The sequence below is a fragment of the Rhinoderma darwinii genome, chromosome 4, assembly GCF_050947455.1.
Source record: "Rhinoderma darwinii isolate aRhiDar2 chromosome 4, aRhiDar2.hap1, whole genome shotgun sequence".
Taxonomy (NCBI): Eukaryota; Metazoa; Chordata; class Amphibia; order Anura; family Rhinodermatidae; genus Rhinoderma; species Rhinoderma darwinii.
This window is the reverse complement of record NC_134690.1, coordinates 398,071,449-398,084,529: the sequence shown is the minus strand read 5'-3', so window position 1 is coordinate 398,084,529 and position 13,081 is coordinate 398,071,449. Positions and strand designations below refer to the sequence as shown.

The 13,081-nt window shown below is 41.4% G+C and overlaps 1 protein-coding gene and 1 long non-coding RNA gene across 4 annotated transcripts in view; one reads left to right on the top strand and one right to left on the bottom strand.

The window, feature by feature from the left end:
• Positions 1 to 13,081, top strand: part of ITPKB (inositol-trisphosphate 3-kinase B) — a 100,791-nt gene that overhangs the window by 31,973 nt on the left and 55,737 nt on the right. The window lies entirely within an intron of this gene.
• LOC142760300 (uncharacterized) overlaps positions 1 to 13,081 on the bottom strand; it is a 46,805-nt gene that overhangs the window by 2,071 nt on the left and 31,653 nt on the right. The window contains exon 2 of the long non-coding RNA XR_012883289.1: positions 7,764 to 7,878. This is a non-coding gene — a long non-coding RNA (uncharacterized LOC142760300). The remainder of the gene's footprint in view (positions 1 to 7,763; positions 7,879 to 13,081) is intronic.

Genomic DNA, 13,081 nt, shown 5'->3' with positions numbered 1-13,081 from the left:
CTGAGCTGTGTGTGAGAGGGATGGGAGCCTACACATATCTGCTGAGCTGTGTGTGAGGGAGGAGCCTTCACATACACATATCTGCTGAGCTGTGTGTGAGAGGGAGGGAGGAGCCTTCACATACACATATCTGCTGAGCTGTGTGTGGGAGGAAGGGGAGCCTTCACATACACATATCTGCTGAGCTGTGTGTAGGGGGGAGGGGAGCCTACACATATCCGCTGAGCTGTGTGTGAGAGGGATGGAGAGCCTACACATATCTGCTGAGCTGTGTGTGAGAGGGAAGGAGGAGCCTTCACATACACATATCTGCTGAGCTGTGTGTGAGAGGGAGGGAGGAGCCTTCACATACACATATCTGCTGAGCTGTGTGTGGGAGGGAAGAGAGCCTACACATATCTGCTGAGCTGTGTGTGTGTGTGGGAGGGAGGGGAGCCTACACATATCTGCTGAGCTGTGTGTGAGAGGGATGGAGAGCCTACACATATCTGCTGAGCTGTGTGTGAGGGAGGAGCCTTCACATACACATATCTGCTGAGCTGTGTGTGAGAGGGAGGGAGGAGCCTTCACATACACATATCTACTGAGCTGTGTGTGGGAGGGAGGGGAGCCTACACATATCCACTGAGCTGTGTGTGAGACTGACGGAGAGCCTACACATATCTGCTGAGCTGTGTATGAGAGGGAGGGAGGAGCCTTCACATACACATATCTGCTGAGCTGTGTGTGAGAGGGAGGAGCCTTCACATACACATATCTGCTGAGCTGTGTGTGAGAGGGAGGGAGGAGCCTTCACATACAAATATCTGCTGAGCTGTGTGTGGGAGGGAGGAGCCTTCACATACACATATCTGCTGAGCTGTGGGAGGGAGGGGAGCCTACACATATCTGCTGAGCTGTGTGTGAGAGGGAAGGAGGGGGAGCCTTTACATACACATGTCTGCTGAGCTGTGTGTGAGAGGGAAGGAGGGGCAGCCTACACATATCTGCTGAGCTGTGTGTGAGTGGGAGGGAGCGGGGAGCCTTTACATACCATACACATATCTGCTGAACTGTGTGTGAGACGAAAACTCTATCATCTCAAACCACCAGTGACGGTCTGGCTGAAAATCTTTGACTCCATCATCTCCCCAATCCTCCTGTATGCCAGTGAAGTCTGGGGTCCGGACACATACCCAGACTGGTCAAGGTGGGATTCCAGCCCAACAGAAATCTTCCACCTAGAATTCTGCAAACACCTTCTCCAAGTCCATCGGAGCACCTCAAATAGTGCCTGTCGGGCAGAACTGGGCAGATTCCCACTACACCTCACAATCCAGAAGAGGGCGCTATCATTCTGGGCCCATCTACACAGCAGCAGGCAAAGTTCCTATCACCATAAAGCCCTGTTACACCAAGGGGTCCCAGGTAAACCAGGCCCCCCAGAACATCTCACCCTGACCCGGCCTGAAGAAAATGTCACCCAGCGCGGCCTCACAAAAGCCGAAATCAAGAAGACAATAAACAAAGGCCAAGAGGAGTATATCAGTGACTGGAGGAACGACATAAAGACATCCCAGAAACTGACAATATACCGGAGTCTACAGCGGGAATATAAACTGGCGCCATATCTGGAGAAACTGCCAAACCCCAGAGACAGACAGATCCTGAGCCGCTACAGACTGAGCGCCCACAACCTGCTCATCGAATCCGGGCGCCACAGACAGACCTACAAGCCCAGGGAGAGCCGACTGTGCCAACAGTGCGACCAGGAGGCCGTGGAGGATGAGGCCCACTTCCTGCTACACTGCTCCAAATACTCAGCAGTAAGGGACACTCACTTCAGGAGACTCTCTGATCTCTTACCGGACTTCAGCTCCATGGAAGAGGAAGAGAAACTCTACATCCTGCTGGGTGAAGAGGAAACCACAGTGGGCACAGCGGCACAATATGTCACTGCATGCCATAAACTGAGAGAGACATGATATGCCATGGACTTGTATAACCCCGACCCTAGATGTGTCCCTATCCCCAAGCCCTCAGTCCCTATCCCTCATTCCCTTACTTCTTACTTGCTTTGGCAATGCTAATATGTATTTGGTCCTGCCAATAAAGCTTCTTTGAATTGAATTGAATTGAGAGGGGGGAGCCTTCTCATACACATATCAGAGCTGCTGAGCTGTGTGTGAGAGGGGGGAGGAGGAGTCTTCACATAAACATATCTGCTGAGCTGTGAGAGGGGGAGGAGGAGTCTTCACATCCACATATCTGCTGAACAGATCATCATATAGTAGGTATTATACTATCTCAATCCAGAGCTTGATTGCAGTGTAAAATCTTAGTATTAATGTCGTGAACACTCTGCTGCTGTCCCTGAACGGTTTCTGACATTAAAATATGCAAGTCATGGCATATCAAGACAATATACCGTAACTTCCTATACATAGAATAGCCCTTTAAGGAAGGACTAGCTCAGGTTTGTTAAAGTGGGAGGGGCATTGACAACCCTGTAGTTTCTGAGTGAAGACAGGATCAAGATAAACAAATCCAAATTATATGCACAACATACACATAGCATACAATGAATAAAGGAGCAAACAATTAGTATAAAGTAGTATTTACTAAAAAGTAAAATGGACATCCCCTTAAAGAGCTTTCATTGTGTAAAGAAGAAGGGCCTAGAACCTGCAATAACATGTTGTATATAGTCCATTATTAGGTTAAATGCAAAAATATTTAAGTCATACGTAGGATATGTCATGGGTATAGTCAAAATAGGGGCAGGGCTTTTGTTGTCTATCTAGTCACTCCATTCACATGAGGTTGTATAACATGACAAATAAAAAGTCTGCCTCCAGACAAGATTGGCGCTGTTTCCAGAAACAGCGCCACTCTTGTCTGGAGGCTGTGACTGGTATTACAGCTCAGCCCTGTTTCCTTGATTATGAATGGTGATATATTGCATATTGCTAATTTTACACCCACCTGCACAGCAGATCAAAATAACTTTTGCTAAAGAATGTATTTTTAGCCTCAGGTAGATTTTCATTGACCGATGGCTAAGGGTATGTGCACACTCAAACTCAAAAACGTCTGAAAATACGGAGCGGTTTTCATTTTTTTCCATGTTTTTTTTTAAGCCATGTTTTTCGCAGCGTTTTTTACGGCCGTTTTTGGAGCTGTTTTTCTATAAAGTAAAATAAAAATGGCTCCAAAAACGTCCATGTATATGTACTTTTTTTTCACAGGAGTCTTTTTACGTGCCGTTTTTGGAAAACGAGGCGTAAAAAAACGCCCCATCGGAATAGAACGCCGTATTTCCAATTGAAATCAATATGCAGATGTTTGTAGGCGTTCTGCTTCCGATTTTTCAGCGTTCAGGACGTTTACAAGCCCGAAAAAAACGGCTGAAAACACTACGTGTGAACATAATCTTACACAGAAGGGAGCAACATCACTATGTGCCTGACACAATGTCTCAGGGCTCAGAGGATTCCAGCTGCAAATGTTTACTGAGCCATAATATTTTAAATGTTCATGCACCTTTGTTCAATAAGTGCCCCAAGTCTTCTTAACCTGAGAGCAAAACAAACCATAACTTCTCCAGACATGAATGTGAACAGTGTCTAACCAGCCCCTAAATCTTAATAAATGACATTTCTAAGATCCCAAACAGGAAAATAAAGTATACAGTGTTAACCCACGATTCCCATACAGCTATACAAAAATTACTTATAGACAATGGGAAAAAGGGAAGCGACAACTCCTCTAAGCTCTTATCTCCTTTTTAACCCAAGAATATAGCTACTATAATACTGCCCCCGATATACAAGTATATACTGTAACTACTATAATACTGCCCCCGATATACAAGAATATAACTACTATAATACTGCCCCTATATACAAGAATATAACTACGATAATACTGCGCCTATATACAAGAATATAACTACTATAATACTGCCCCTATATACAAGAATATAACTACTATAATACTGCCCCCTATATACAAGAATATAACTACTATAATACTACCTCCTATATACAAGAATATAACTACTATAATACTGCTCCTATATACAAGAATATAACTACGATAATACTGCGCCTATATACAAGAATATAACTACTATAATACTGCCCCTATATACAAGAATATAACTACTATAATACTGCTCCTATATACAAGAATATAACTACTATAATACTGCCCCATATATACAAGAATATAACTACTATAATACTGCTCCTATATACAAGAATATAACTACTATAATACTGCCCCCTATATACAAGAATATAACTACTATAATATTGCCCCTATATACAAGAATATAACTACTATAATACTGCCCCTATATACAAGAATATAACTACTATAATACTGCCCCCTATATACAAGAATATAACTACTATAATACTGCTCCTATGTACAAGAATATAGCTACTATAATACTGCTCCTATATACAAGAATATAACTACTATAATACTGCTCCTATATACAAGAATATAACTACTATAATACTGCTCATATATACAACAATATAACTACTATAATACTGCCCCCTATATACAAGAATATAACTACTATAATACTGCCCCCTATATACAAGACTATATCTACTATAATACTGCCCCTATATACAAGAATATAACTACTATAATACTGCTCCCTATATACAAGAATATAACTACTATAATACTGCTCCTATATACAAGAATATAACTACTATAATACTGCCCCCTATATACAAGAATATAACTACTATAATACTGCCCCCTATATACAAGAATATAACTACTATAATACTGCCTCCTATATACAAGAATATAACTACTATAATACTGCCCCTATATACAAGAATATAACTACTATAATACTGCTCCTATATACAAGAATATAACTACTATAATACTGCCCCTATATACAAGAATATAACTACTATAATACTGCTCCTATATACAGGAATATAACTACTATAATACTGCTCCTATATACAAGAATATAACTACTATAATACTGCCTCCTATATACAAGAATATAATTACTATAATACTGCCCCTATATACAAGAATATAACTACTATAATACTGCCCCTATATACAAGAATATAACTGCTATAATACTGCTCCTATGTGCAAGAATATAACTACTATAATACTGCTCCTATATACAAGAATATAACTACTATAATACTGCCCCTATATACAAGAATATAACTACTATAATACTGCCCCTATATACAAGAATATAACTACTATAATACTGCCCCTATATACAAGAATATAACTACTATAATACTGCCCCTATATACAAGAATATAACTACTATAATACTGCCCCCTATATACAAGAATATAACTACTATAATACTGCCCCTATATACAAGAATATAACTACTATAATACTGCCCCCTATATACGAGAATATAACTACTATAATAATACAAGAATATAACTACTATAATACTGCCCCCTATATACAAGAATATAACTACTATAATACTGCCTCTATATACAAGAATATAACTACTATAATACTGCCCCCTATATACAAGAATATAACTACTATAATACTGCCTCCTATATACAAGAATATAACTACTATAATACTGCCCCCTATATACAAGACTATAACTACTATAATACTGCCCCCTATATACAAGAATATAACTACTATAATACTGCCCCTATATACAAGAATATATCTACTATAATACTGCTCCTATATACAAGAATATAACTACTATAATACTGCCCCCTATATACAAGAATATAACTACTATAATACTGCCCCCTATATACAAGAATATAACTACTATAATACTGATCTCCTATATACAAGAATATAACTACTATAATACTGCCTCCTATATACAAGAATATAACTACTATAATACTGCCCCTATATACAAGAATATAACTAATATAATACTGCCCCCTATATACAAGAATATAACTACTATAATACTGATCTCCTATATACAAGAATATAACTACTATAATACTGCCTCCTATATACAAGAATATAACTACTATAATACTGCCCCTATATACAAGAATATAACTACTATAATACTGCCCCCTATATACAAGAATATAACTACTATAATACTGATCTCCTATATACAAGAATATAACTACTATAATACTGATCTCCTATATACAAGAATATAACTACTATAATACTGCCTCCTATATACAAGAATATAACTACTATAATACTGCCCCTATATACAAGAATATAACTACTATAATACTGCTCCCTATATACAAGAATATAACTACTATAATACTGATCTCCTATATACAAGAATATAACTACTATAATACTGCCTCCTATATACAAGAATATAACTACTATAATACTGCCCCTATATACAAGAATATAACTAATATAATACTGCCCCCTATATACAAGAATATAACTACTATAATACTGATCTCCTATATACAAGAATATAACTACTATAATACTGCCTCCTATATACAAGAATATAACTACTATAATACTGCCCCTATATACAAGAATATAACTACTATAATACTGCCCCCTATATACAAGAATATAACTACTATAATACTGATCTCCTATATACAAGAATATAACTACTATAATACTGCCTCCTATATACAAGAATATAACTACTATAATACTGCCCCTATATACAAGAATATAACTAATATAATACTGCCCCCTATATACAAGAATATAACTACTATAATACTGATCTCCTATATACAAGAATATAACTACTATAATACTGCCTCCTATATACAAGAATATAACTACTATAATACTGCCCCTATATACAAGAATATAACTACTATAATACTGCCCCCTATATACAAGAATATAACTACTATAATACTGCCTCCTATATACAAGAATATAACTACTATAATACTGCCCCTATATACAAGAATATAACTACTATAATACTGCCCCTATATACAAGAATATAACTACTATAATACTGATCTCCTATATACAAGAATATAACTACTATAATATTAGTGAACTAGTAATTTCATTAGATATTCCTAGGACTGCCCGTATAAGAGACCGCTATGGTAGTGACAGCCGTACACTCACTGCAAACACTTTATAGTGCAACCACTTTGTTATAGTCAGAAAATACGATGTCGCTGTGCTCCGCTGGTTCATCACTGGATTGTGTGTGCACCGCTACAATGGAAAATTAAGGGTTCCATTTTCCTGTTTCAGACGAGTGTTTCCCCTTGGGGTCAAAAACCACATCCCCCTGAGCATCAAGCAGCAGAGTAAACAGAAATACACACTAGTATTTCCCTTCGAAAATGTGTGTTCACACAATAAAGTGACAGAGCGCTGCTGGGGGTATAGACCATGGAAAACGGTCAAAAATCTCCTATTTGAAGTGCGTTTTTCTTCTGGCCCTCATTCTAATGTCCAGCAGTTATGTGGCCTTAGTCATGTGGCTACTTTACTTACTGGCCATTATTAATCTGATCACATGAAACATTACCCAGAGCACGGTATAAAATATAGCCCAAAAATAATAGTTTATAATATTTTTATTTTTTTTACATAACTATAATTATGGGGATGGCCACCTTAACTGAGTTGCTGCAGCAGAAGCTACATACATATGCTTTACAGCAGGCACCTGGACGTAAGGAAACTTAGAATACACAACCTATTGACTTCTATAGGAGAGTGTAGTGAGCATGCTCTGTGACATGTACAGCAGTCAGGGAGAGGGAGGAGGGAGGAGCTGATCTCTAATCTCTACCCATTACCTGTTGTCAGTGATGTGATCCTGTGTTATCTGCCGATGTTACCTTTCATTATAATTCCGCCTTCTGATGATAATTAGATGACTTCTGACCTTTTCACCTTTGTACACGGCACAAGCTGAAAAATAACAGGAAGTGTCAGCCTATTGTGAGGATCAGCGGTCAGCGTGAAAACTCAACCACTCTACCTTTCATTTGACTACATACAGCTGCGTGAACTGAGGGAAGTTCTGCCATACAGTAGACTGTCTCTCCATGCTATACATACTTGTTATTGACCACTGTCACCGAGACTGCAGTTAACATGAGAAGATCGCACAATAAATCATAAAGCTTCAAGATCAACACACATGACAATAGGGAAAGTACAAATAATATTACAAACGGGTGTGCGACCTGTGTGGTCACAAATGGTGCATCAGCTGCCCCGGCTGAAGGGGGCGCCACAAATGTCTTGTGACCTCTATGAATCTTAAAGTGTAACTAAACGTTTAACAAACTTCTAACATGTCATAGTGACATGTCAGAAGTTTTGATTGGTGGGGGTCTGAGCATGGAGACCCCCACCAATCGCTAAAACGAAGCAGCTGAAGCGCTTGTGTGAGCGCTCGGCCACTTCGTGTCTGTTTGGCTTATTCCGGAAATAAATGTATCGATGGACGGGCTCATAGACCTTCTATTGAGTCCGTACTCCGATACATTCATTTCCGAAAAAAGCCGAACAGACACGAAGCAGCTGAGCGCTCACACGAGCACTTCTGCCGCTTTGTTTTAGCGATTGGGGAGGGTCTCAGTGCTCGGACTGTGAGGTAAACAACCTCCAAAAGGTAAACAATAGGGCGTAATCGAAGAGGAAAGCATTTTAAACAAGAAAACGTTATACACCGTGCAATAATATAATAATATAGAAGTGTTGCAATGATTTAAAAAAAAAAAAAAGATTCGGAAAACTCCTTTAAGCACTGTATGGCTATATTCACATGTAAAAACTGTCAGTAGCATAGAGTGGGATACGTTGCCTGAACTCCCCGGGCACAGCGCTACTTAAAGCATTGAGCCCAGAGAGGCGCCTGATGTCATTGTCCATATATGGACAGTGATGTCTTAGGATTTCAACTACGGAGTCCCCAGCCAGGGTATCGCAAGCGCTCTGGCCGTGGACTCCTGTTTTAGGAAAGCCCTAGACGTCACGGGCCATATATGGACAATGACATTAGGAGCTTTGTAATTCAAGAATCCCTGGCCAGAGTGTCGGTAATGCTCTGTTCAGGGATTCCACTAATAATGGGAGCCCCTGACGTTACTGCCCATATATGGACAGTGGTGTCAGGGGCTTTATACTACAGAGTCCCCAGCCAGAGCTTCAGAAGCGCTCTGGCCAGGCACTCCGGGACTGGAGGAGACCCTGACATCACTGTACATATATGGACAGTGATGTCAGCGGCCACTCCAGGTGCATAATCCTTGGCCAGATCGCTTCCGATACTCTGGCTGGGGACTCCGCAGTTTAGACTGACATTAGTGTCCATATATGGACAGTGACGTCAGGGGCTTCCCTGGGCACATCATTTTGAGTAGCGCTGTGCCCGAGGAGTGCGGGCGACGTATCCCTCTGTATGCCTACACAGTGGGCTACGTCGCTACCTTCCGTTGGAGGCATACGTCGGGACTTCTCAGTGACATCAGGGGCTTCCCAAAGATCGGAATCCCCGGGTCGAGCGCTACCTAATGCTCTTCCCGGGGATTCCGTCCCAGAGAAAGCTCCCCGAGGTATACGTTTAACGTATACCTGTGATGGATGCCATACAGTGGCATCCATCACACATAGGCTCCCATGTGAAAAAAAAACCCCGTTTACCACGCGGTATACGTTTTTTACGGGATCCCTTAAGATGGAATAACGTGGTATACCACATTATTCCATCCTACAAAAAAAAAGGTGTACCGACGTATTCCAGCCCGACGGAGGCCAGAAGGGCACACTTTTGAACTCTGTCGGGCTAATGGAGCCCTATGGACACGTTTAGCGGGTACGTAGGGAGCTTTCCCAACCTGCACGCTAAACAGAGGACCAAAACGTGATGTTAACTGGCTCTTATCTGTGTACTGGGGGACAGATCGTAAACGGCAGGGTATATCAGCGACTGTGGCAGGTTGCCATTGTTTCTTTACATAAGTTCTGTGCAGGATTGATAATTCTTTCCCCATTTCCTTTTCCAACTCGTTATACCTAGTGCGCTGCGTACATTCTAAGTAAATAATATAAGGAATATTATAATATAAGGAAAGATAGTCAGACAGATTTCCTTTACACCCTGCAGCTACGTGCTGAGGAAGTCGTCTGGGATACTTCATTCACCATACTGAATGGCAACTCCTCCTGAGAGTTGGCAGGAAAGCAGCATCCAGTACTTATTACATCAGTGCTTAACAGCATCGTCTGCAACTATATGTGGGACACCTATATAGATGGAGTAACAATACTTGAAATGGTTTGCTGCTCTATGTACTAAAAATTACAATTTAGTGCTAAGATAAAAAACTAAATTATAAAAATAAATAAATATATATTTGCCCATCTATCGTCTTATTCCCACGGGAGACTCTGAAATGCAGAATACCGAGGCGCCCTTTGTATTAGTGCATGGAAAGTGTGCAGGGTTTAACGCTAAATGTAACCATCTTCCCATGAAATGACTGTGCGTTCATATTGTGAACACTGCAGAATTTCCACTCAGCCCGGACAGCGGATCGTTCCATCGTAAGAAAAGAAATAAATATAAAATTCTATCAAGGGAAAATAAAATCCTACGCACATATACAGGAATAATTATTTTTATGTTATGTGCATTGCAAGATAGATAGATAGATAGATAGATGTAAGATAGATAGATAGATAGATAGATAGATAGATAGATAGATAGATAGATAGATAGATAGATAGATAGATAGATAGATAGATAGATAGATAGATAGATAGATAGATAGATAGATATGAGATAGATAGATAGATAGATAGATAGATAGATAGATAGATAGATAGATAGATAGATGGATGGATAGATAGATAGATAGATAGATAGATAGATAGATAGATAGATAGATAGATAGATAGATAGATAGATAGATAGATAGATAGATAGATAGATAGATAGATAGATAGATAGATAGATATGAGATAGATAGATAGATAGATAGATAGATAGATAGATAGATAGATAGATAGATAGATATGAGATAGATAGATAGATAGATAGATAGATAGATAGATAGATAGATAGATAGATAGATAGATAGATAGATAGATAGATATGAGATAGATAGATAGGTAGATAGATAGATAGATAGATAGATATGAGATAGATAGATATGAGATAGCTAGATAGATAGATAGATAGATAGATAGATATGAGATAGATACAGTGGCGTAACTACCGCGGTAGCAGCAGTAGCGGCTGCTACGGGGCCCGGGGCTTGAGGGGGCCCGGTGGCGCCGCTAGCAGCCGTTATGGCTACTACAGCGGTAGCGTCGCTACTGTGGGGCCCGCGACGCCGAGCCTTACACAGGCCATCTCATGCCTGTAGGTGTCGCTAGCACCGGAGGGGGCCCCAGTGCTAGCGGCAGCCAAATACATGAATGGCCGGGCATGTTCCGTGCCTGACCATCCAGTGCCTTACAATGACACTGATTGGCTAGCGGCGCGATGACATCATCGCGCCGCTTCCATGCTTGGAAGGTGCTGATTGGCGGGGCAAGTCATTCTGCCCCGCCAATCAGCGTCATTGGAGGACGCTCGTTCAACTCCTGCAGACATGCTCAGAAGAGAGCATGTCTGCATCGCCAGTGAACAGCGTGGGAACCGGAGAATGTGAGTATGTCAAGATTTTGGTTTTTTTCCCCTCATAAAAATGTGAATGGCATTATCTATGGGGGGGGGGGGGGTCATCTTTATGTGGGCTATTATATATAGGGGGTCTATATGTGGGGCAGTAGCTACAGGGGGGGTCTATATGTGGGGGTGTGGGCCATTATATACAGGGGGCTCTATATGTGGGCCATTATATACAGGGGGGTCTATATGTGGGGGTGTGGGCCACTATATACAGGGGGCTCTATATGTGGGCCATTATATACAGGGGGCTCTATATGTGGGCCACTATATACAGGGGGGTCCATATGTGGGCCACTATATACAGGGGGGTCTATATGTGGGCCACTATATACAGGGGGGTCTATATGTGGGACACTATATACAGGGGTGGGTTACCTGTGGGGCACTAGCAACAGGGTGGCTATATGTAGTGCACAGTCTACAGGGGTGGGCTATATGTGGGACACTATATACAGGGGGAGCTATATGTGAGACACTATATACAGAGGTGGGCTATACGTGGAGCACTAACTATAGGGGAAGCTATATGTAGGGCAGCACGGTGGCTCAGTGGTTAGCACTATTGCCTTGCAGCTCTGGAGTCCATATGTGGGCACTATCTACAGGGGCTTCTATGTAGGTCACTATCTACAGGGGACATGTTGTGTGTTTGTGACAGTTATATTTAGATGTGTTGAGAATTTTAACTTCGTTTTATAGGTGCAGAAATGTTTTAAAAGTGAGAAGCTGAAGACATCTAAACGGAAAACTGCAGAAATGGGTCATGGCCGGGAGAAATCCATCATAGATGTCTGAACCGGAGGGAGAAGAAAAGAACTAGAATCTGAGACGTCACCGGTGAGTCACTTAATGTAAATGTTTATTCTGCCTCTAATCAGTATTGTAGTCACTGTATGATCTGCAGCGAGATGATGGTGATAGGATTTTTTTTGTGAAACCGCATCTCCCAGCATATCCTTACCATTGTTCCGGCCATGCTGGGAGCTGTAGTTTTACGCCGTACAAACTTATACGCAGTGGCGTAACTACCGCTATAGCAGCCGTAGCGACTTCTACAGGGCCTGCAGCATGAGGGGGCCCGTGCCACCCGCCGGCACGGCCCCCTCCCATGGCCGCAGGCTCCGCTAGCATCCGCTATGGCTGCTACAGCGCGACGCCACTGAAGGGGTTGTTCCTACATAAGACATGTATCCCCTATCCACAGGATAGGGGATACATGTGTGATCGCTGGCAGCGATGAGGAGAACGGGGGACCGAAAGTCCCCCCTAAGTTCTCCATGACAAACCTCGGACTTCCGGGGTCTGTGTCGGCAGCTCCGTAGAAATGAATGGAGCGCCGGTCGCGCTTGTGCGCATGCGTGACCAGCGCTCCTTTCATTTTTATTGAACTGCGCAGACGCCGGAAGTCCGAGGTTAGTCATGGAGAAC